The sequence below is a fragment of the Pleurodeles waltl genome, chromosome 3_1, assembly GCF_031143425.1.
Source record: "Pleurodeles waltl isolate 20211129_DDA chromosome 3_1, aPleWal1.hap1.20221129, whole genome shotgun sequence".
In the NCBI taxonomy this organism is placed as follows: Eukaryota; Metazoa; Chordata; class Amphibia; order Caudata; family Salamandridae; genus Pleurodeles; species Pleurodeles waltl.
Genome location: NC_090440.1, coordinates 1572538583 through 1572565120, shown reverse-complemented (window position 1 = coordinate 1572565120; position 26538 = coordinate 1572538583).

The window sequence follows — 26538 nt, the reverse complement described above, 5'->3', positions numbered from 1 at the left end:
AGGTGCTTGTTGTGAGACATCGTCGACAGTGCCAATAGTTTTCCTTGAGTGAATGTGGTTTGGTTGTCATTAAGTGAGTTCTGAGTGAACATGGAGGACCTATATTAACCAGAGTTAGATTTGCTGGTCAAGTCTCATTAGTTGTGTAATTATGAAAACATAGTTGGAAAGTGTAGTTCCATACTGCTTTGAAGTGTTTGGTCACCCAATCTGTATTGAGCAGACAGATTGTTGGTTTTTGGCTCACGATATTTAGCATTAGGTTTGTGTGAAAAACAACTGTCTGAAAGACAATTGCAAAAGAGGGTGAGTTGTTGCGAGGAGTGAGATTGACGTCATCTTGTGCTGCTCTGGTATAGGTTGGTTAGTGAGAAGCCACCCTCGTACTGGTGGACTATGTCCCAGAGTGCTGCACTGCTGTTGGTTGAGAACCTCGAGATTAGAAATGTGGGAACAGAATTACCACCTAATTTGAATGAAAAGTTTTATTTTTAATTATTGAATTTGATTGAAAACTGAAAATGAAGTTCTTTAAAGCATTAAAGATGGTATTGAAAGGAGATGTATTTATTCTTCATGAGAGTGAATAGAGACCCAACCTGAAGTTACTCTATGTTTTGCCTGAAAAAGGTCTTCATACATGTTTGTAACTTGAGAAAAGGCATAAGGTTACTGAGAAAGAATATGAATTAGCATTTCCTTGTTATGGAACATTCAATTCATTATTGAGAACCTGAGGTGAGTACTTCATAAGATAAAACCGCCTCCAAGGCCAGCACAATATGGAGTTCTTAATACTTGGGAACATATGGCTCCCAAGAAACAGAGAGATATGTACGAGAGTAGAATAAATAAAGCAATAGGAATAGTTGCAGAAGCAAGGTGGGATAGTCAACAGAAAGCTTGGAGATCAGATAATATTAAGGGAGCTAGGCTCTAACCAGCCATTACTATTGATGAAGGAGAAAGCATTAAACCATAGACTAAAAAAAAGTCAGAAAAAGCAGAAATGACAACAGATCATGAAAAGAGTGATTTGGATGATGAATTTATAAATCAACAGCTATATCGTCCAACTCTATATAATTCTGAGCAGATAGGAGCAACAAGTGAGACACAGAGAATTGTGATCTTTGATATGCTTACTGCACCAGCTGAACAGAGTCCAAATCATCATTGCCAGTTATCAAATGCGAGTTCAGTAGGACAGACTTCTAATGTAAATCAACCAGTTCAGAGATTTACCACAAATCAATCAGTGTATAATGCTACCATGAATCAGCCAGCAATACAATACAATATAATAGAATACAATACAATACATTTCTAAAGTGCACAACTACCTAAAGAAGGTGTCCCAGCACTAGTGTAAGAGAATGTCACCTTGTAGAGACCATGGAAAAAAGTTAAAACTTCCACAAAACTAGATCAAAAAGAAAAGTTTTAAACCGTTTCTGAAGGCCATTTCTGAAGAACAACTTCTAAGGGCAAGAGGCAGTGCGTTCTAAAGTCTAACTGTCAAATAGGTGCAGGAGCTACCTCCTTTTCTGGACTTATATATCCTAGGAATTTGAAACAAGCTGAGGTGATTGGAATGCAAGGAGAGGGCCTGCAATGCCAACTTAGAACATCGCCTAAGATAAAAGGGACCCTTTCGATTGAAATTTCTGAAGGCACAGTTGAGGGCCTTAAATTAGATCATATTGTTAATCGGGAGCCAATGAAGCTTTCAAAGATGACTAGATAGTGAGGCCCAGAGAGGAATTTTAAGGATCAAATGAGCCACAGAATTTTGCAAACTCTGGATCAAAAAACCTGGAAGTCCTTAGTGAAGACTGTTGGAATAATCAAGTTTAGAAGTAATCAAAGCATGTACAACAGTTGTTTTGCTATTCCTCAGGAATCAGGTAAAGCATACAATGCAAGGGTCTCAGAGTCAGCAAACAGGAACTGGACAATGTTTTAATCTGCAGCTCAAAAGTGAGCTCAGAGTCAAATGTGAATCAAAGATTCCTTACTACCTGGGAGGGATATGGAGGGGGTCTCATCTCTGATGGCCACCAAAGGCTGAGATCAGGATTGCATATAGTCCCAAAAAAAGAATCTCAGCTTTCTCTGATTTAAGTTTTAAAAACTGGTATTCATCCAGTCCATAAAAGTTTTCAGACATAGCTTAAAGAAGATCAAAGCGGAAGGGGCATTTTCCTGAAAGGCTAGGAAGATTGTGTATCATCCACGTATGAGACTAGCTTTACTCCTAGGAGCTGATCAACACTGGCCAGAGGTGACATATATAGGTTAAAAAGTGTAGTGCTAAGGGCTGATCCCTGCAGAACTCTGGAAACCAAAGGTTTAGCAGCAGAGGTAAAAGAAGGGAGAGAATCTGGCTGAGTTTGATTGCAGATAAAATATTTAAACTATAGCAAGACATGATCAGTAATGCCGGTCCTTTCCAACCTTTCAAGCAGAACAGCATGCAAAACCATATCGAAGCCACAAAGAAGTCGAAATGCACCAACAAAACCTGGGAGTTACAGTCAAGTTTAACTTCAATGAATTCAAAGACTTCAAGAAGAGCAGTTTCAGTACCACGACCTGGACGGAAGCCTAACTGGGAGTCAATGAAATATTTGTTTTCCTCCAAAAAAGGTGAGAGCTGCCTGTTAAAAAAATTTGTCCCACCAGCTTTGCCATAGTAGGGAACAGCGAGATTAGCCTAAAACTACTCAAAACTTTATGATAAGCCAAGGGCTTCTTGATTGCATATTTATACTTGGTTTGCGCTGAATTAATGTAATTTTACACTAATTCAGCGCAAACCTAACTCCATATTTATACTATTTATACGGCGCTAGACACATCTAAGGCCAAAGTTATGGAGTTTACGTCGTTTTCTGGAGGGGAAAACCTACCTTGCATCAATTTGATGCAAGGTAGGCGTTCCTGTCCAGAAAAGGACGATATGACCTTTGTGCCATATTTATCCCCTGTGTTAAAATCCAGCACGGAGGATGTGGGCCTTAAATAATGGTGCTAAGCTTACTTAGCGCCATTATTTAACACCTGGGTGAGGACCGCCATAGGGGGACCTGTAGGCAGATTTCCATGGTCAGAGTACATGGAAATTGCTCACAAGTGCCCTACCCTGCCCCCAGGGACATCCCCACCCACCCCTACCCATACCAGGAGGTCACCTACGGATGGGGGACCCATTCAAGGTAAGCCCGGTGAGTATGTGTTTTTTTTTTTGCCAACACCACTCGGGCCCTGACTTGGGGCCCCCTACACAGCACTGGCCCCAATGGCCATGACCCTGGGACATTGGTCCCCTAGGCAAGGCCATTGGAGTGGTGGGCATGGCTCCTGTCTTTAGTAAGACAGGAGCCATGTCCATGGGGCTTGTGCGCCAGAAAATGGCACTACACTGCCTAGAAGCAATTTTTTTGCCTCTAAACAGTGTAGCGCCATAATTTGGCGCACAAGCCCTGGTTCCCCCTACGCCTCCCCTGCCTTGTTAGCGTCCTTTCAAAGGACGCTAACAGGGCCTTAGCACCAACTAGCACCATTCCATAAATATGGTGCCCGCTGGCATCTGGGATTGGCACTAGCTGGCGCTAGATGTTTTGGCGCAAACCTGCGAGGTCCTGCTTCCACCTCAAATAAACAACTGCCTGTATCAAAGACTCATTCAATAGAACATTCACAATAGGATTAACTCCCCAGATTGCCAATTTAAGAATGGTCGGGGACAAGGATTGAGTCGGGATCCTGATTTACATTTGACAAGGTCATTGGATGATTCTTCAAGGGAAATAGGAGCAAAACTGAACAGTAAAGGAGTGGATAGGGGTATGGAGAGCAGTCCCAATGAAGTAGAAGGGGACTGAGGAAAAAAATCTTGAATGGCTAGAATGTTATCATGAAAAAAGTCACATAGCTCTATTGAAGGAGTAAAGGTATTTTTAATCACCGGAGAGATAGAAAAGTACTGACCACCTTAATAATTTCTCTAGTAGTGTTATCTGCCTTAGAAATAGAGTGACAGATAAATACTTTGCAAGCCATACAAATAGCTTTATGACACTCCTTGAGACCAGACTGATATGTCAATTTATCAGCCTTATCATAATTGGCTCTCCATAACCTTTCACGCATCTTACAGATGGACTTCGGTACTTTAAGGGCTATGGGGAACCAAGGGGCAGAAGGCCTCATTCTATTTGAAGTATGAAGTTTCTTAGGTGCAAAAGTATCAATAGCCTTTGCCACCCAATCATTAACAGAACAGAGTCCTGTTCTAAGCATGGAATTTTAATTCATATCAGTCTTTGCAAAATGTCGATTTATATCAGCCTGTACAAAATTGTACCCCGAAACAAACACGACAATGCTTATATATCCCTTTGACTGGACAGAGTGTAAGAATGGCAGTTCCACAGAATCCAATGAGTTACTTGAACCCAGAAGCATTGACGGTTCACGTGACAATCAGCCCAGATGTTCCTTTGTTAGCTCCTGACATGACAGAGAATAACCTTCACATGTTAAATGACTCGAATATTCAGAATGTTCATAATGTCCCAAATACCACTGTGAGTGGTTCAGAGGCGAACAGAAAAAAACTCTCTCCAAGACCATGGACCCCTACCCCGATTTCAGATCCAACTTTAATGGAAAGTCAGACAGGACTTACTCCTGATGCAAGGTTTCCTCAGAGATCCTCACCCTATTGTGTGCCCAGATCAGAACCCCTAAGCAAATTGACTTTAAAAAACTCTAAATAGAAGGTTATCTTTAACACTCAAGGAGACATGTCTATTGCAAGTACCCTGAATCAATCAATTACTGATCAACCAAGAACATAAGTATTACAGAATAATCCAATAAATTTGCAAGGCTTTACTGACCAGCAATTAAATGAGCAGATGAATAATTTGAGTCCTGAAGGTGCAACAGGAGGAACGAGTTGCAGTGCAAGAGCAGAAAAACCCCAGAGAGAGATAGACTATTGGAAATATCTAGTTGAAATTAGAATTAAATGAGATGATACTGGGAAATGTAGACCCTCTTTACTTAAAGATATACACTGTCAAAAGACATGGTCAATCTTATGATAGATTAGCTGAAATAGCCCAAAGATATGATGTGTGTTTGGAGAAATCAAAACTCTTGAAGAAAACTTACTGACAAGGATATATTGAATATGATACCTCCTGGAATGAAATTGCAGATTAGAGAATTGATCACTTACATTCAGAAATAGGGAGCTGTAAACAATTTGGAAGGAAGATGGCCGAAGAAAACAGAGCAAAAGAAAATGAGAATAGACTTGCTCCAGGCGGTAACAAGTCAGAGTGAGGGAAATGTGAAGACTTTTCCCATGAGAGAAATTTCTGATAGAGAGAAAGTTCATGAACCTTACAGTAAGAGTGATATGTTATCATTCACAAATGATTACGCGAAATTGACAAAGAGAGACCAGTGGAGTGATATAAGCAGAAAGAATGGTTCGCGAATGGCTTGTGAAATTGTGGGAAATCTTCAATACATTGTTTGACATTGTGGTTCCAATTGATTTATGGACTGAGTGTGAGGTTGTTGTTGGTTGATCTGACAGTGAGCCTCCAAGAGATCCAGTAACAACAATACTGTCTGGAGAGGTAATGAAAACATATCAGAAAGTGATTGGCTTTTTGAAAAAGGTGTCACCTAAAGACATTGATTGGCTGAGAATTGACAGCACAACTCAAGAATCTGAGAAGTCAATACATTCCTATTATGAGAGACAGTTGTAGGCTTTCAGGCATTTCAGTGCTACTAATGCCATAGAAGCTAGAGATATGGGTAATGTTGTATTCAGATTTGTTCAGGGATTGAAGCCAGACATAAGTAATATGATTCAGCAGCATTTGATGAGATACTCCAGTATGTAAAATACTGCAGGGGTGAAATGGAATTAAAGAAGGAAAAAGTGAAGGTGATGCAAATGAAAGCTGTACAGAAAGCAACTTAGATTCAAGAGTACTGGTACTGGTGGTATGCAAGGAGTATAACAACAAGGAGGCAATCATTTCCAGCAGCAAGATAGAGGATGTGGTGTTCGTACAAATCAGAGTGGAATTGTTGATGTGGAGGCCTTGAAAATAAATAATCTATGTCACAGTTGTGGCCAGTTGGGCAATTGAAGGAGGGAGTGTTCCTCTAACGGTGCAAATAATCAGGTACAGAGTAATGGACTTGTAAAAGCCCAAGGCAAAAATCAGGCTCAAAAGCAGAGAGTTCAGAGATTCAGGAGACATAACTTAAATGTGTCCCAGAGACAGCAAATGCAAGTTCCACAAGCTCCAATGTCCCAACAACAGACAAATGTTTTCCGAAAAATTTAAATTAGGTTGCAAATGTAGATGTGAATCAGTTTGCATCACAGTTTCTTTTAGCATATCTAAGTAATGATGATTTTAAGATGCCTGAAAAAGAAGAGCAGTGCCTGCTAGGTGTTTCCTTAGAAGTGGATCAATGTGTTTGATATGTGGATGGTGATGGAATGGTTCAGTTAGTGTTGTTTCTAGTTGTCACAGGTGACATACACTCTTCTGCCAGAACAGCTAAAGTACCAAACTTGCCCCTTCAAGAAAGATAATCCAAGTTATAGGAGTTGCAAGTAAACAACTGTCCAACCCAGTAATAGAATCAGTCCCCGTAAAAATAGGTTCCTTTCAAGATGAGCATCAATTCACTGTACGTGATTCAAGTCCTGTAAGTCTGCTTGGATGCAAATTGCTATGCAAGTTGAATTGTTCCATCAGTGATGCACCCATGTGGTATTGAGATCCACATGAATGATGAAGATGCAGCATTTAAACTCATAAATCAAAACCTGAGTGTCACATTGTTGACATGTAATGACTTGCCCAAAGATTTAAAAGATAATGGCCCTCATTCTAACCCTGGCGGTCTCTGACCGCCAGGGCGGAGGGCAGCGGAAGCACCGCCAACAGGCTGGCGGTGCTTCCAGGGCTATTCTGACCACGGCGGTAAAGCAGCGGTCAGAAAAGGGGAACCGGCGGTTTCCCGACGGTTTTCCCCTGGCCCAGGGAATCCTCCATGGCGGCGCTGCTTGCAAGCCATGGGGAAGCCATGGGGATTCCGAACCCCTTCCCGCCAGCCTGTTTCAGGTGGTTTTCACCGCCAGAACCAGGATGGCGGGAATGGGTGTCGTAGGGGCCCCCTAACAGGGCCCCATACAGATTTTCACTGTCTGCACCCGTCGCACCCCTGCAACACCGCCGGCTCCATTCGGAGCCGGCTTCCTCGTTGCAGGGGCTTTCCTGTTGGGCCGGCGGGCGGCCTTTTGGCGGTCGCCCACCGGCCCAGCGGGAAAGCCAGAATGGCCGCCGCGGTCTCCTGACCGCCAATGTGTCACGGAGGTTTGGGACTTTTCAAGAAAAGAGATAGGAATCATTAAAGGAGTTGAGCCTGTCAAGATTGCAGTCAAACTGAATGCTGTGTATCCGAAAACTCCCCCATAAACATGACACCTGACATTGCCAGAATTACCCTATAATCAATTCACTGATAGAACCGGGAATCCTAAACGAGAAATTGGGAAGTCCTTATAACTCTTCCATTGTGGGCCTGCAAAAGCCCAGTGGAAAATACCATATAGTCCAGGACTTTGGAAAAGTGAATGAACTTGTCGTCCCATGTTGTCCTGTGGTAAGCTGTGATTTTATTACGAATTCCATGTGAAGCAGAGTGGTTCACTGTATTTGACTTGTGCAAAACATTCTTCTCCATATGGTTGCATAAGAAAAGCAAGTTTCTCTTTGCTTTTTGGTATTGGCAGTCATGATGCAAAGTCCTGCAAGAGTATTCCAAGAGACCCCCAATTTTTAACCTGTTCTTGAAAATTAATCTGAAGTCACTTCAAATGCTCTTCCATTCAGTTTTAGGTCAGCACATTGATGAACTATTAGTGGCATCAAACACTCAAGAAGCCGGTAGGAGAGATTCCATTGCCCTGTTGAACCTCTTAGCTGAGAATGGACATAAAGGCCCATATTTATACTTTTTGATGCACAACTGCGCCAACGCAGTTGTGATTCAAAAATGTTACCGCCGGCTAACGCCATTCCAACGCGCCATGCGGGTGCCTTATTAATGGAATGACGTTAGCCGGCGCTGCGGACTGGTGTGCGTCAAAAAAAATTACTCACACCAGGCAGCGCCGGCGTATTGGAAAATGGGGTTTGTGCGTCAAAAAATTGTGCAAGTCAGGTCTGAGGCAAAATTCAGGCCTCAAACCGGATTTGCGCATTTTTTTTTTACGCCCAACCTCCAGTGACATGACTCCTGTCTTAGCAAAGGCAGGAGTCTTGCCCCCTTGCCCAATGGCCATGCCCAGGGGACTTATGTCCCCTGGGCATGGTCATTGGGCATAGTGGCATGTAGGCGGGCCCAAATCAGGCCCCCCTACGCCACAAAAAAAATCTGAAAAAAATACTTACCCGAACTTACCTTTACTTCCCTGGGATGGGTCCCTCCATCCTTGGGTGTCCTCCTGGGGTGGGCAAGGGTGGCAGGGGGTGTCCCTGGGGGCAGGGGAGGGCACCTCTGGGCTCCTTCCGAGCCCACAGGTCCCTTAACGACTGCCCTGACCCAGGCGTTAAAAAATGGCGCATATCAGGCTGTGCGCTGTTTTTTTTAGGCCCACCCCCTCCTGTGCGTCAAAATGACACCAGAGTATAAATAAGGGGCACAGGCCTTAAAGTCATTTTTTGGAAAGGAACGCCTACCTTGCATATAATTAACGCAAGGCTGGTTCCCCCTTCCAAAAAATTTCGCACATGGTGGAATTTTGACGCCCGCGGGGTCGGACGTCAAAGTATAAATATGGGGCAGGGTTTGCGCCGATTGTGCGTCAAAAATTTTGATGCACATTCGGTGCAAACAGAGTATAAATATGCCCCAAAGTTTCCCTGACAAAATTGCAGTACTGTAAGAAAAAAGTCTTGTACTTAGGTCACACTATTGAGAAAGGTGCAAGGACGATGTCACAAGAAAGAATCTCAGCAATTCTGAAGATGAATCCCCCAAAGACACATAAAGAAGGGGATCCACATACCTTGGACCGGGGGAGCCTGAAACCACAATCCCCAGGCAGCACTGGGGCAGGAGGGCTATGGCGGTGCTAAACTTGCGTGTGGAGGTGCATCAAGGTAGTAAAGCTTTCCTGCTGCATGGGACACACATACCTGAGACTGGGGTGGTCTGAAAACACAATCACCAGGCATCCGTGTGGTAGGAGGGTTGTAGCAGTGCTGAACTCATGCGCAGAGGTGCTTAAAGGTAGTATAGATTTCCCGCTACGTGGGGCATACCCAGGCACATACCCGGGCCAAGAGCAGGCCAAGAGCAGGCCTGTCTGCACAGGACCAAGGCTCGGTCTACTCTATTGGTTCTTGGTCCTCCATAATCCTTTCATGGTGTAAAAAGTGCAATTGTTTGTGCTTGGACATTAGGCAGGGGAATCTGTGTGATCCCTTGTTTTTGTATTCACCTCTCCATTATCTTCATCCTATGCTCTTCATTGTAAGGAGGTGTTGCTGGGTGACCCAAGTCTCTTTTAAGGAATATTGTTCTTTTGTTCTCTTCCATATATTAATTTGTTAAGATAGGCAAACAGAAAGTTGGAGGTGCTAAGTCTGCCAATGAGCCCAAGCACACAACAAAGATTCCTTTTTAGCCCATGCCACTGGAGTTATCCCCAAAGAAATAGATTTGGCATAATGCTTCCTATCCATGGATATGGCATGGCCCGGTGGCTGTGTAGAGACATTCACTGATGAAAACCACAACTTTGTCTATAATCAAGACTCATCAGTGGAGGGGACTCGAAAGTGATTTAAATAGTCCTATAACTGGTTCACTGAGTGTATTGACTACACACTCCACAAGTACAGCATTAACAACTCCATCCCCTGTACTAGCTGTAAACTCGCCTATGATAAATTCCTCTTTGGCTAAGTGGCAAAAAAGGAAGAGTAAAACTCAGACAGTTTTTAGGGGTTATGATTGTCAGGCTAAATTGATTCAGACTGATATTGGAAGAGGTTGGCAACAGTCTCCAGTTGAAGATCACTGCAGCCCCCCTTGTTGGAATGGATTTTAACCCCTAATTAATAACTGTTCCTTCCAATCACGGAGAACCTGAACCATTTAGAGGGGGAGATTGATAAAATTGCTTCTGTTTGCCAACACCTAGATAACGTATTGAAGAAAAATGATGATGTTATAGCCCCCCAGTATCTCCAGCATATCTAACTACCTTGCCACCTTTGAATGTAGTGACTCCCAATTCCACCTCAGGTATTGAGCCTGTAGCTGTGGTGTCTATGACTCCTATCCCTTGTCCTGACCCTCTGCCAAGTCAAAACCAGGAGGGGGGTTCCTTTAATGGTCTAAGTAAGGGACCATGAGGGGCTAGCTCCCAAAAACATCACCAACAGCAGTTTGATAGTTGTTTAACAAACATTAGTTTGTGGACATTAAGGCCCATATTTATACTTTTTGACGCAAAACTGCGCCAACGCAGTTTTGCGTCAAAAAAATTTGCGCCGGCTAACGCCATTCTGAAGCACCATGCGGGCGCCGTATTTATAGAATGACGTTAGCCGGCGTTAGCCGCCGGCGCTGTCTGGTGTGCGTTAAAAAAAAACACGTACACCAGGCAGCGCCGGCGTGGGGGGAAAATGGCGTATGGGCGTCCACAAATGGTGCAAGTCAGGCTGAGGCAAAAAAATCGCCTCAACCCGATTTGCGCCATTTTTTTTCACTCCCAACCCCCATTGAAATGACTCCTGGCTTAGCAAAGACAGGAGTCATGCCCCCTTGCCCAATGGCCATGCCCAGGGGACCAATGTCCCCTGGGCATGGTAATTGGGCATAGTGGCATGTAGGGGGGCACAAATCAGGCCCCCCTATGCCACAACAAAAAAAAATATATATACTTACCTGAACTTACCTTAATGTCCCTGGGGTGGGTCCCTCCATCCTTGGGTGTCCTCCTGGGGTGGGCAAGGGTGGCAGGGGGTGTCCCTGGGGGCAGGGGAGGGCACCTCTGGGCTCATTCTGAGCCCACAGGTCCCTTAACGCCTGCCCTGACCCAGGCGTTAAAATCAGGCGCAAATGTGGGGTTTTTTGCCCCGCCCACTCCCGGGCGTGATTTTTGCCCGGGAGTATAAATACCACGCACATGCCTGGGAGTCATTTTTTTAGACGGGAACGCCTCCCTTGCATATCATTAACGCAAGGAAGGTGTTCACGGCAAAAAATGACGCTAACTCCATGAACTTTGGCGCTAGACGCGTCTAACGCCAAAGTATAAATATGGCGTTAGTTTTGCGTCGAATTTGCGTCGAAAAAAACGACGCAATTTCGGCGCAAACGGAGTATAAATATGCCCCTTAATGACTCGATTTCCGTGAATGACTATGTTTCTATTAACTTACCCTCTGCTTGTTGTCGGTATGTTGCAGCCTTGGTTAATGTCCCAACATTGAAATCAGGTTCCTATGAAACCTATGATTCCCCAAATACCAAGGTTGTACACTCGCTCATTACCATGCATCTGTTACCTCCAGCTAGAGCCCAGCAAATTCTGCTAGTAAGGAGGGTGGGTTGGATTAGACCCTTGTTAAAAAATTTGAGGGGGGCATGGCATTGCATTGTCATCAATTCCTGAGACCCATATTGTGTGGCTGAAATTTTAACTAGGCCGGGCCAGGCCAATATGATTGGTTAGGAAATGTTACTTCTCCCACTGGGCTGATTTGATCATGAGTGTAACGAGGCCCAACGGTGTCTGCAATTCGCTCTATGTGGTTATGTGGAGTGGAAATAGGAATTTAATTGTGCATTTGCTCATAAAGTATGGGCAGGCCCAAGCTAAGAGGAAAAAGGTTCCAAGGGAAGAGGCATGGCTAGATATGGCGCTAGGAGCTGAAAAAGCAGACATAAGCTCTCCTGGGACACTGTAAATGCTCCCTTTCTGAAGAATGATTCCCTCCAGGAATATCAGTCTATTGTCCCTTATGATGAATGGGTAGCACACTTCTCGGATATATTTGAGTCATGTTCAAAAGCCAGGAGTGTGACAGCAGGAGAAGTAGCATATAGATGGGACCCCTTTTATTTGGACATCTCCTTGGATGAGGTGGCCCAGGCCCTGAGGGATAGCGTGGGGGGTAAGACACTGAGCCCTGATAGAGACCTAGTAGTTGATGTTAAAGTGGAAATAGTTCTGTGGGGCCCCATTCCTACCACGGTCTTTAATGCAGCAGTGGCCAGCCTGATTCTGTCTACCTGGGGTAGTTCTATAATAGTACCCATTTTCAAAAAGGGGGTAAGTTCGGCCCTACAAATTACAGGCTTATTTCTTTATCAGACTCATCGGTGAAGGTTATGAGTCACATTTTACTAAAGAGATTGGGGGAGTGGTCTGAAGAGAATTCTGTCCTTTTGTCAGTGTAGTATGGGTTTAGAAAGGGTTTGGGCACAGTAGAAAAATGTGTGAACTTTGATCTTTTAATTGGGAACTACACTATGGCTAAGCATGGTTCCCTTTATTTGTGTTTTGCAGATTTGTGTAGTGCCTTCGACTAGGTAGACCATTCACTTCCTTGGCCTACGTTCCTCTTAATGGGTCCCCTGAGGGAAATTATGCCACAGATTTAAGAGGGCTTAGTGCCTCTTTATGCCACATTTCTGTAATTTTTTATGACACTAATGTGGTCCAATGAGGCCAAATTCACTGTGCCATATTTCCAAAATGGCAAAATGCATGCATTGTACCACTTTGTAACTCCTTGCGCCACATTTATCCTGCAACAGGCATAATGTATGCAAGGGGGGCATTTCCCCATTGGGGGCCTGCAAAAACTTTGCAGTAGAATCTAAGAGATTCCAGTGAGCCATTTTTAATGACTATTTTTAATGCCCACACAGAGCAGGCATTAAAAGAGGGCATACCATTGTTTTCAATGTGCCCCTATGTACTCTGCTAGATTAGTGGCTAGATTTTGGAGCTAATCCTGAACAGTACATCAATAGCGTAAAATTTATTTATTTTTTTGCCCCTACCACGCGCCACGGCGCACCATATGTTAAATATGGCACACACATGGGGGCGGTAGGGGGTGCTAAGGAGCACATTGAATGCAGCACCATTTTTCTTAAATTCAGGCCAATATGTTTCTTAGTCCGCCTGCATGAGGATTTATCATGTAAAATCGGTTTCAGGATGTAGAGTGAATGCATGCCAAGCTTTAGAGTGGGAAGGGGTATTAGGCAGGGATGTGTGCTTGCTCCTTTACTCTTCATGCTTTTTATTATTGGTGTAGATAGTTCTTTACAATCTGTGCAAGCTGCTGCCCCCATGTCTCAGGAAGATCTATACCAATACTACTTTACGCAGACAATGTCGGTTTGCTTTTTAGGACCCTGGTTAGCCTCCAGAAACTGATGAGTACTTTTGGAGACTATGGTCCACATTATGACATTGGCGGTAAGTCCCGCTTACCGCCATGCTGACTGCCGCCAACATACTGCTACCACGGCGGTATACCGCTACGCGTACTATGACCCACACATAGAAATCAGCCACTATACAGACACACACACAAGTCCTCAAGCCCAAATGTCAGTGATAAACTGGCGGTAGCAAAACCCACATGTTACGCCAACAGAAATATGCCCACCGCATTATGATCCACGAATCACCGCGGCAGACATTCAACCATTGGCGGTTGTGAGAAAACAGGGCTGATTGCAGAGGCCCCATAACTTTTAGCCCCCATTTTCCTCTTTTTGCTGGTGTTTTCCTGACTTTGATGGTGCCCTGGGTACTGCTAACCAGTCCCAGGGCCTGTGCTCTGTGTAAAATGGATATGCAAATTAGGCTAATTATAATTGGCTAAGTTAACCTACCTATAAGTCCCTAGTATATGGTAGGGCATGTAGGTTTAGGGACCACAGCATAGGTGGTGCACACCTAGGTGCACTGCTGAGGTGCCCAGTGTCATTTTAAAGTCAGGCCTGCCTTGCTGGCTGCTTTTAAATTAAAGTGATATGCAAATTCGACTTTGGAATTAAAGGTACTTCCAAAGTCTTAAACTACCTTATTTTTACATATAAGTCACCCCTAAGGTGTGCCCTATGTGCCCCTAGGGCTGGGTGCCATGTAACTATAAGCAGGGACTTTATAAAAATAGATTTATAAGCCCTGGTGAGGTAAAAACAGCCAAATTTGTTTTTCCCTCATTGAAGTAAATGGCCTTCATAGGCTAGAATGGGCAGACTTTATTTTAAATTTTAAAGTCTCCTTAAATGTTACATACCAAGAATTTGGTATCAAATTAATTGTTGTAATAAATCCCACAACTTCCAGTTGTTGGATTTAATATAACTTGTTCAGGTAAAAAGTTTAGACTTTACCTAAAAAGTTGCCAATTTCAGCTCTGCATTGTTTTTTCTGCTGTGCTCTGATTGGCCAGCCTGCAGCAGCTTCTGCCAGGCTGCCTTGATGAGGTGTGAAGTGGCCAGGCTTCACACAAAGGAATGTGCTTGGGGGAGAGAATCTCCCCTCAGCAGATGGTGAGGCAGGAAGGGGGAGGGCTGCCAAACTGGTCTTCAAAGGCAGAGAAGGACATTTGGAGCACCCAGCAACACCCCCACATCCTGCAACCCCAGACAATTAGGTGCCCCCTTGATTAGATTAGGAGAGGGCAGGAGATGGGTGTGTTTATGATTTTTAGCCACACCAGTGGGTGGGCTCAGCCAGATGTAACCTCCAAAAATCAGATTCATCCATGTTGGATTTTTAGAGACTGTTGCCTTCTGGGATGTATTTTTGCCACACTTCCCAGGAAGTAGTCATCACAGGGGGACGACCCTGTCCCTGATTGGAGAACCAGGGCCCCCCTGCTTTTCACCCAGGAGCAAGGATAAAACTGGCAGACCTGCACCCACACCTGAGATCCCCACCAAATTTCAAGAGGAAAGAACTTAAGGAGAAGAAGGACTGCCCTGCTGGACCCCTGGCCTGCACCTGGAACCTGCACTCAGAAGGACTGCACCAGCTGCACACTTGGGCTTCACCACAAGAAGGACTTTGCCTGGCTTCAACTGGTTCAAGGAGGGACTCCCTGTTTGCTACAGGTGAAAAATTGCTAACCAGAGTCCCCTGCACCAACTCCTGAAGAAAGCGACCAGCTGACCACTGTCCAGTGGCCAAAAAGGAGTTTGCGCCAGGTGCATTCTGGGAGTTGAAGTCAGCACCCCCCAAGGACCATCACAGAACTTCTGGACCCTTGGGGTGAGCTGTGGACCCCAAAAGAACCTTAAAAGAACATCTGGGTGAAGCCCCAGAAGTTTGGAAAAGATTTGAGAATTTTTGGAAAAAAGCTCCAGAGAGGGACCGACCCGCCGCGGAAATTCTAGCCGGCTTGCCTCAACCGCGACCCGGCCTGACTTCGTGGTTCATCCCGGTAAAGAAAAACATCCAAAAAAGAGACTAAGTCCGAAGGTAAAAAGTTGACCGGGACCTCCCAGCCATCGTATCCGAGAAGGGCTCCATGGACGTCGGATCAAGATCCAGGTTTACCCCGGTCGAAGGATTTTCATCTCGAAAAAACGACTAAGTCCGAAGGTAAAAGTCTCCACCGAGGAAACCCACATTGCGTATCCGGACAAGGGCTCCAGGAGGTCGGATTCAACTGGCAGGTTCGTCCCGGTGAAGAAAAACTTCAAAATAAAGACTAAGTCAGAAGGTAACTTTTTAACCGAGGCCTCCCGCGACCTGTAGCCGAGCAGGGCTCCATCGCGGTCGGCCTGAAAGTTTGACTTTGCCCCGGTCGAGGTGCAACCAGATGACCCGATTGGCGCTTTTTGTTTCTAAGCGCTAGAAAAGTAATAATTCTTAAAAAAATCATATCTCCGGTTCCCCTGAACCGATTTTAATCGTTTTTGTGTCATTTTAAAGATAAAAATATAAACTATTTTTATAAATTGGTTTTGGATTTTTAAACTGTTTCCTGTGTTTTATTTAATTACTGTTTTGTGATATTTGAATGCTTTACACTTTGTCTCCTAAGTTAAGCCTTGACGCTCGTTGCCAAGCTACCAAGGGTTGAGCTGGGATTAATTTACTGAGACCTAACTGTACCTATGTGGAGGTTAGTGGCTTGTTGCTAGGTGTATGTACCTACCTGCCCTACCAATAACCCATTTTCCAACAGCGGTACATACCACTGTGCTCAAAATACACACTCAAACAAAACGACACCACATTGGACAAATCAAGCTACACACACCTGACACACATACACACACCACACCACTATAAAACAACCACCCACATTACCTACAACCCTTTACCACAACTAACAATTTACAACAGAGAGAGAGAGACGCCAGGAGCCCCCACAGAACCGGAGCCACAGAACACCATCACCCATACACCATCTATGCACCTCACAGCACACACCCCAACACATCACCCCACACACCCTCACCCACACCACTCATACTACACCCATGGCACCACAAAGACACCCCAGGTGCTCAGAGGATGAGCTAAGGGTCATGGCAGAGGAAATCATCCAGGTAGAGCCACAGCTATTTGGATCACAAGTGCAGCAGACATCCATTGCAAGGAAGATAGAGCTATGGCGGAGAATCGTGGACAAGGTCAACACCATGGGACAGTACCCAAGAACAAGGGATGACATCAGGAAGAGGTGGAACAACCTACGGGGGAAGGTGAGTTCCGTGGTTGCAAGACACCAGATGGCTGTACAGAGGACTGGCGGTGGACCCCCACCTCCTCCCCCACAACTAACAACACAGGAGAAACAATTCTTGGTGATCATGCTTCCTGAGGGCCTGGCAGGAGCTGGGGGAGGACTGGACTCTGGTAAGACAACTCTTTGCTACTTTCACCCCCTATCCTGCATGCCATCACAAACTTCCAGCCTCACTCCCATCACCCCACCACCTCCCACATACCCCACCATCACAACCAACCCACTCATCCCAATACCAAGCCCAGCATGCAACACCAATGAATAGACACCACTCACAGACCTGCATGGACACCCATCACCACAGCATGCACAGTAGTGATAATCACTTAGTCAACCAAATCACAACTCACACAAGCCAAAGCCGTCTTGGTAATAACAACCATAGAGGGAAACACACACATGCGCCATATGTCACATGCAGAATCAATAACACTGCATTTACATACCCACAGGACCCCTACACAACGTCACCGGAGAGGAGGTGCCAGCAACATCCAGCCACCCCCGAAGAGGCCCACAGTGATGACCGCAGCTTTGCACACCTGGATCAGGATGACCAACCTGGCCCATCAGGAATCTCTGGACAGTCGGTTACCCAGGCACAGTCCCATAACACCACAGAGCCTCCCCCCCCAGGAAACACCAGCTCAACACCCACCCAGCGGGCCCATCCTACTGTCCCCAGGACACATCAATCAGCAATGTGTCCACCACTACAGAGACCCCAGGCAGCCCCACAAACACAGGACGATCAGGGCCCTGGGGTCAGTGGCAGTGGGCACACAGTTCAGGGGACAGAGGCACAGGACAACAGGGAAGCTGGGAGGACTTCTGTGTGACAGGTGGAGGACAGGCCAAGGGAACCGACCCTCCACGAGGCACTTGCAGGGATCCTAGGATCATACCACCATTCCCAGAAGATGATGGGACAGATACTGGCCAAGTTGCAGGAGATCTAGTGGCTGCAGGAGGGACAGTACCTCTGGATAAGGAAGGATCTGAAGTACATCCAAACCACCCTGGTCACCATTGCAGAGATGCTGGCAGACAAGGCCAACACCATGAGGGAAGCAGTGGCACACCACTGGGCCCCTGACACTAGCCACACCGATGAACAGCCTTCCACCTCCGCTGACGCTAGTGGACAGGAGGCCCTGCCACAGGAACAACAGGCCACCAGCACCCCACCCCCTGAAAAAGTAGAACCACCACACGAACAGTCCCTGCGATCTAGGCAGAAGCCAGAGAACATTGCCAAGACCCCTGCCAGGAAATAAGACTTTCCTGATTCTCCCCCTTCTGTCCCACACTGTCACCCTGTCCACCTTGACCTGCCATTACTCCACTTCCTATGCCCCCTTGGACAATGCACCTGTGATACCAATAGACTGAACGTATGTCAAATGATTTCAGGATGTAGTTGTTTAACAGTCTGTAGACATTGCAAATAGACAGTACAGTGATGTAAACATAGTTATGACCTGTAATGCGCTGCAGTCAATACACCAGGATCCACTGGAAGGCATGAATATCTGCAAATAGACATGTTAAAGGGTACAATAAGTGGGCTGTGTAGTGGGAACAGCAGCCAGGCTGAAAATAATTCACTTCACAAAACAGCAATGGAAGGTGAGATTACAGTGTCTTACCTGTTTGTCACTGGAAGTACTGTTGTATTATAGTCGTTCTGTTGTCCACATCCTCTTCCTCTGCCTCCTCTTCGTCACTCTTTACAGGCTCCACCGCTGCCACACGACCATCTCCAGCCTCATCCTCCTGCAGAAAAGGCACCTGCCGTCTCAAGGACAGGTTATGCAACATGCAACAATGATCTGGCAGACCTTCTTGGGTGAGTAGCACAGGGATCCACCTGTCAGGCACCTGAACCTGGCCTTCAGGAGGCCAAAGGTTCGCTCAATGATCCTCATTGTTCGCCCATGTGCCTCATTGTAATGTTCCTCTGCCCTTGTCCTGGCATTCCTCACTGGGGTCAGTAGCCATGAGAGGTTCGGGCAACCAGAGTCACCTGCAAATACCGAGGGATACCATTAATCCAGACACTCACCGTTAGGGCCAACCCCACACCCATATTCCAACATCCACTGGGTGGGGACCATGGGCTCACCTATTAGCCACACCCGGTGCCTCTGGAGTTGACCCATCACATATGGGATGGTGCTATTCCTCAGGATATAGGCATCATGCACAGACCCAGGATACTTTGCATTGACATGGGAGATGTACTGGTCCGCCAGGCACCCAATCTGTACATTCCTAGAGTGAAAGCTCTTTCGATTTCTGAACACCTGTTCATTTCTCCGGGAGGAGGGACAAAGGCAATATGTGTACTATGAATAGCACCAATGATGTTGGGGATATGTCCCAATGGATAGAAGTCAGCCTTCACTGTGGCCAAATCCTCAACCTGAGGGAAAACGATGTAGCTGTGCATGTGTTTCATCAAGGCAGACAACACTCTGGCCATAGGCTGTGACATCCCTGCTGCCATGGCCACTGTTGCTTTGAAGGAACCACATGCCAAGAAATGGAGCACAGATAGGACTTGCACAAGAGGAGGTATCCTAGTGGGGTGACGGATAGCTGAGATGAGGTCTGGCTCCAATTGGGCACACAGCTCTTGGATTGTGGCCCTATCAAGTCTGCAGGTGAGGATAGTGTGTCTGTCCTCCATTGATGCCAGGACCACCAGGGGTATGCACACGAGGGGATGTCTCCATCTACTATTCATCTGCATCGGTTGAACTCTAGGATGAAAAACGGTGAGCAGATGATCATAATCAGACATATCCTCAAAGTAAAATGCCTTGCATGTTGTGACAGATTCAGCATGTGAACGTGTAATTCAGTGAATGTGCCTATGTCTGCTGTGACACAGTTAGGTGCCATGGCCTGTTCACCCCAGAAATGGCGGCTGCCTGACCTGTGTGGAGGGACAAGTGAAAATGTGGTAATTCCGCTGGCGTTGTGCACAGTTGCAGGAGGCATTCGACGACCGCAGTGGAACACCTTATTGGTTATCATTGAGCCCTATGAGTTCCAGTAGCCAATGGTAATGTACACCGGTGGTGATGGTACACACCGCCGCAAACGTGACTGCCATTTTCTATCTGTTCACTCACTTGCTACCTGACCTTCAACAGGAGAGGACCTACACTGCAAGTGCTGCTGTGACCTGTGTCTGGAAGCGACCATGGCTCGAGTGTCTGGGGAAAGGGCCCCTGCCTTCATTTCAGAGGAGTTGGAGAGACTGGTGGATGAGGTCCTACCCCAGTACCATTTACTTTATGGTCCTCCAGATCAACAGATGAGTACATTGTGAGCATGTTGCATGGGGCATGAATGCTTGGAGTGCTGTGTGTGGAAGCCTCATGGAAGGGGGGTGGCTGAGGGGTCCTGCCCTGAGTGCTGCATGTCTGGTGGTCAATGTCAGTGCATAAGGGGATGGGAGGGATATGGTGGGCCATGAGTGTAACCGGCCGGACGGTATGACTAATACAGTTTTCTATGCATCTTGTTCTGCAGGTCAGCGCCCATCAGAAAAAGGGTATTTGGCGTGCCATTGCCAAGGAGGTGCAGACCCTGGTGGTCTTTGACAGGCGGAGCACCCACTGTCGCAAACAGGGGGAGGACCTGCGCCATTGGGCAAGGAAGACGGCGGAGGCCCAGCTGGGGATGGCGTCCCAACGAGGAAGGGGCGCCCGTCGTACCCTGACCCCGCTGATGTTACGCATCCTGGCAGTGGCCTATCCGGAGTTGGATGGGTGCTTGAAGGCATCACAGCAGCCACAAGGGGGTGAGTACAGTTTCAGATTCAGCAAATTGCGCGTGTTGAGGTGTTTTCTGGGTGGGGGATGTGGGTCTGTGGGTGCCTGTAGGCCAGGACGAACATGGCAGGGTAGGTTCCATGATGGGCAGGTCCTCATGCACTCCAACCCCAAATATGCTAGTGGGCATATCCTACTGTACAGGGTCCTGTGGATTTCAGATGTGCTGCTATTGGCGTTAGGCATTGTACTCCATGGCCTGGGGACTAGCATTGTAACTGGTAGTGCATGGCCTAGTGCATAGGGCTGTTCCCTGTGTGTTTTGTACGCCAACGCTGGTGTTGTTGCTGGCATTGACCAAGTGTATCCCCTGTCTCTTTCCCCCCCTTTTGTTTTGTCACCCTGTCCTTGTGTGCATTAGCATCATCTGTTGGAGAAGCAGAGTCACAGGCAGTGGAGGGAGCTGCATCCCACATAGCCCATGAGGCCGAATCCACCAACATTGACGGCACCAGTGGGACTGAGAGCGAGGGGAGCACCACGGCAGAGACTGGAGGGGACAGCTCTGAGAGTGAAACCTGCTCCAATGGAAGCTCTATGGTGGTGGCGGACACCTCTGTGGCCACCCCAACTACAGGTACAGCCACCACCCCTGTACCAGCACCGCCCTCCCAGCAGCCCCTCAGCGTGTTTCTCATGCCCGCTCACCTAGGAGGGTGGGCATCTCCTTCGCCCCAGGCACTTCAGGCCCTGCCCAAGTCAGCCCTGCTGCCCTCAGTGAGGAGGCTATTGACCTCCTGCGATCCATCTCTGTTGGGCAGTCAACCATACTGAATGCCATCCAGGGTATGGAAGGGCACCTGCAACAAACAAATGTATTCCTGGAGGGCATTCACTCTGGCGTGGCGGCCAAACAGAGATCATTCCAAGCTCTGCCCAGCTCCCTGACGGCAGCCATTGTCCCTGTCTCTAGCCTCCCCCTCCAACTTATTCTAGCCAGTCCCATTCCCCTCAACCCCAGCCTATCCCAAGCACACCTTCAGGCCAGCATGCACCCAAATCAACACACAGAAGTGGCTCAGGAAAACACAAACATCACACTTCATCCCACAGGCACTTACACAAACACCATCCAGATACAGACACACCAATATCCATTGCCTCCACTGTGTCCCCCTCCTCCACGTCATCCACCTCCCTCCCAGTTTCATCTCCACTCACACCTGCATGCACTACATCCACACCCACTGCCTCCAACACCATCACGCCTATCAGTACACGCCCCTTACTGGCACTCATCACCCCCACATCTATGCACACGTCCCCTGTGTCCTCTCCCACTGTGTCTGTGTCCCCTCCTCCCAAAGTACACAAACGCAAGCACTCAGACACCCAACCGCCATGCACCTCACGACAGCATCCAGCCTATGCACCTGCACCCAAACACAGCAGACAAACACCTCCTACCACCACTCCCTCTTCCTCTACTCCCAAACCTTTACCCTCTTCCAGCCCCAGTGTCCCTAAAAAGCTTTTCCTCTCCACCCTTGACCTATTCCCTGCCCCCCTCCTTCACTTCGGGCCAGGGTGGTCAGGACCCAGGCTAGCACCTCAGCCACTGTCATTTCTGCAGCCACTGCAGTTGTGAGAGGTTCCAAGAAGACACCCGTCCACACAGCCAGTGTGCCAGCACCAGCTGCCAAGGGCCAAAAGGGAGCACCAGCTGGCAAAGGCAAGGAGGCACCACCAGCTGGAAAAGGCAAGGAGTCACCACTGGATGGCAATGGCAAGGAGGCACCACCAGCTGCCAAAAGCAAGGAGGCACCACCAGCTGGCAAAGGCAAGGAGGCACCACCAGCTGTCAAAAGCAAGGAGGCACCACCAGCTTGCAAAGGCAAGGAGGCACCACCAGCTGGCAGAAGCAAGGAGGCACCACTAGCAGACAAGGGTAGGAAGGGAACACCAGCTGCCAAGGACAGGAAAGGAACACCAGCTGCCAGGATGGATAATGAGCCTGGTGCTGGAGCAGAATCTGGGCACACAACACAGGCCATGGCACTTCAGCCGTCCGAGACTGCGAGGGAAGGGCTGGAGCCTACCCCCACCACAGGCAGCATCGCCGCAGCACCACTGCCAGCACCGCCACCTGCACCGCCAGGAGCAGCAGCCCCAGTAGGCAGCCGACCGAGGCTGTGGGGGAAGGGCTGGAGCCCACCACAGGCAGCACTGCCACCAGCACTGCTGCCACCTCCGCAACCTGCACCACCACCTGCACCGCCAGCAGTACCGCCAGCAGCAGCAGCCCCAGTGGGCAGCCATCCCAGGCTGCCGGAGAAGGGCTGGAGCCTACCCCCACCACAGGCAGCAGCGCCAGCAGCACCGCACTGCCACCACTGAGCAGCCGTGACCGCCGGCGGGCAGTGTGTAGTCGTGCCTCCATGGGCTATAGTGCGTCATGGCCCCTGCAACAACTGTAGGTGTGAAACCCAGGAGAGAGACTGTGACGTTGAACCCTCCAAGATCTGCATCACAGGGCACAACGCCCCCTCCAGAACCTGTGGAAGAAGGCATCCACTCACCCCATTCTTGCCAGGTGAAGCACACTGGGAACAAAGCCCCCTCCAGAACCAGTAGAAGAAGGCATCCACTCACCCTCTCCTTGCCAGGATGAAGCACACTGGGCACAAAGCCCCCTCCAGAACCTGTGGAAGAAGGCATCCACTGTAGAGACTGTGGCTTTGCACTCCCCAGGACCAGGTAGTGGGCAAACCACTCACTAGAGAGACTGTGATTTTGCACTCCCAGGACCAAGCACCGGGCAAACCACCCACTAGAGAGACTGTGGCTTTGCACTCCCCAGGGCCAAGCAGTGGGCAAACCTCCTCCTGGAGAGACTGGCTTTGCACTCCCCAGTACCAAGCAGTGGGCAAACCACCCACTAGAGAGACTGACTTTGCACTCCCCAGGACCAAGCAGTGGGCAAACCACCCACTAGAGAGACTGTGCTGGGCATGTGACCCCCCTCCAGGAGCAGTGGCACTGTACCATCTTCCGGCTAAGGTGCCCCCCTCTTCCCCTCCCCCCTGAGGTGCCTGTGTATTTTTGACCTGATGCCCCAGCAGTGTTCTCTCCGTATTGAGGCAGGAGTCAAGTGGGGCCTTGACCCATATGATATGGCCCTATGGGCCAAGGACAATTTGGACTGGTCAGTGTCCCTCCATTTGTATATACTGTAGATACTGTTTTGTGCTTTGAGGATGTATTTATTAAAATATATCTTATTACTCTCACTTTACTCACTTCCTTTTGTCCTTGCGTTATTCCTGAGGGTTACGGGGTGGATATGTAATGTTGTTGCATCTGTTTTTGTGTATGGTGTTGGGGGTGGGGGTGGGGGTGTAGCATGTGAGTGTCACTCTCTCCACTCCCTCCCTTGTGTGCTTACCATGGACTTCACTGCCGCTGTTCATGTTCCTGGTGTAGGAGGAGGTATACAAGCATCGGAAACACATGTAGTTCAGGCTCCATGGCATCATGGTTCTTCCTTGAGTGTCCAGAGGTGAGTGGTTTCCCTTCTGTGTAATGTTTACGCCGTGCTTTTGATGGTGTTGGTACCGCCCCGGAAAAGGTGGCAGATTGGTGTGTTATAATACAGTGGGCGAAACCTTGTCTTCTGCCTGGCTGTTTGCGGTTACCACCACAGTGCTTGTTGCTACCCCCATGGCGGTCGGAGTGTTAAAGTGGCTGTCTGTGTTGGTGGTTTCCGCCGTGGTCATAATACCTTTTTTTGTTTTACAGCCGGCCAATTGGCGGTATTACTGCCACTTTATCACCGACCGCCAGGGTTGTAATGAGGGCCTATATTTCCTCTAACCGATTAGTGATTAACAGGGCTAAAGCATTTACCATGGTCTGCAGCCCAAAATCCACTAAATGTAGAACATTTTTTATTGATAATATTCCAATCATGAGGATTAAATGCTTCTGTTATTTAGGGGCTATATTCTCTTGTAATAGTTCTTGGCTCAGCAGGTTTCTATGGTTAGGTTGAAAATGAGAACTAATATATCTGAGATCCTCAGGTTTGCACACAAACTAGGGAGCCATCCAGTCAAACCAATGGTGGAAATCTATCAGGCATGAGCGGTACCAACAGGTACTTATGGAGCTGGTCTTTGGGGCTATGCCCCTAATTCACCTGTGCAAATTGAGGAAACGTACTCTTTAAAGCGATTGTTCTGCCTTCCAGGATCAGCATCTATAATGATTATCAATCAACAGGTGGGCTTACAATATAATGAGGATATCCCATTAGTCAAACCACTATTATTATGGTACTCTATCTGGACAGAGGAAGAGAGTGGTTTTCCTTGGCCATCATATACCATGGCTGACATACATTTGCTCTGTTTTTGATACTTTGCAGAGTAGCCTCTTCCAGATGTTGACTCTTACAAAGAAGGGTATTAGAAAGTTGTTTTATGAGTCATGAATGGAAGTTCGTATGGGCAAGGAAATGTCAAAATCTTTTGTTTCCTATCACATGTCCCTCCTAGGAGAGGTGGGTTGTATAATGTATCCGTCTTGGGTAACTAATGTGCAACATAGACTTGCCTTAACAAGATTGCACTTTGGTTCAGTGCATTATTTGATGGCCTCCCCTAATAAAAAGTGTTGTCCACCTGATACGACTCCGTGCACATGTAATGATGTGAACAGGCAGAGCACCTTGCCCTTTATGCTTTTTTTCAAATGTAGTTTGCGGTTCAGATAGTACTGTCTTAAACTAGTTTTGGTTTCTCAGAATATTAAGGGTTGCAAAGCAGCTTTGGCTTATTTGACTGCATTAAATGACCTGTCTGTTTGATAAAATGTTGCATTTTATATACTGAAGGCAATTAGTGTGAAGAATAGTGTGTCATAGTAGCTTGTGCTAGGCTATTTTATTTGTAATTGTACATGCTCTCTTTTATAATGTTCTTTTATAATGTAACTGTATTTGTAAATTAACTGTTTGATATTGTATCTATTTTACCTGAAAGTCACTATGGCATTGGTGTCGTTCATGACTTTGGACAATTGTGGTCCCAGAGAGGATTTCTAACCTTCTCTGGTTCACTAATTTGCAATAGAGAGAAGGTATACAACCCTTTGAATGCCAAGTCAAGTCAACTCAGCTTTATTCGATTTTTTGTTAAAATCATAAAAGCACACAATAGAAAACTGCAATAAATAGTTAAGAAAAAAACATCAATTCATGTACAACTAGAATATAAACTAGCTCCCACTCTCCTAAAAATGTATCATCTTTTTATGTCTTAAAATAGCCCATGAAAAATTAGACATAACATTACAAATATAAATAGTTGGCAATTTTAAAAAAAAAACACATAGGCTAGAGGACATTGTAGCAGTGCCTTTCTTTGTGTCTGATAAAAGTTACAGAATACAATTGTATGAAAGGTGCTTTGGTCTGTTACCCTATCACACGGGTATCTTTCCATAGGCCGCGACCAGTCATTCATTGTTGGAAAGCTCCGCAAGTGGTGAAAAATGTATAATATAAACCTAGATAAAACAATACTGTGCTGGTCATTGCTCACCTCCATTAAGTACAATTGCATGCTAAATGAAGTTAAGGTCAACTTATTTTTTAAGACACTTAGCTCAAGCAGTTCAGCGGATAGCCTTAGTTCTTCCAAATGTGACAAGCACTCATTCTTCAAGGATGTCCATGCAGTAGTAAGTAGAATTTCAGGTTCCTAAAAATAGATCTTGATGCCCGAGATCGGTCATAAAGTTCTTGACATATTCTAACCACTGTACTCTTCCTACACGAAAGGACCTAAGACAATCCCCTATAATTTCTTGATTCAACTTTGTGTGCTCGG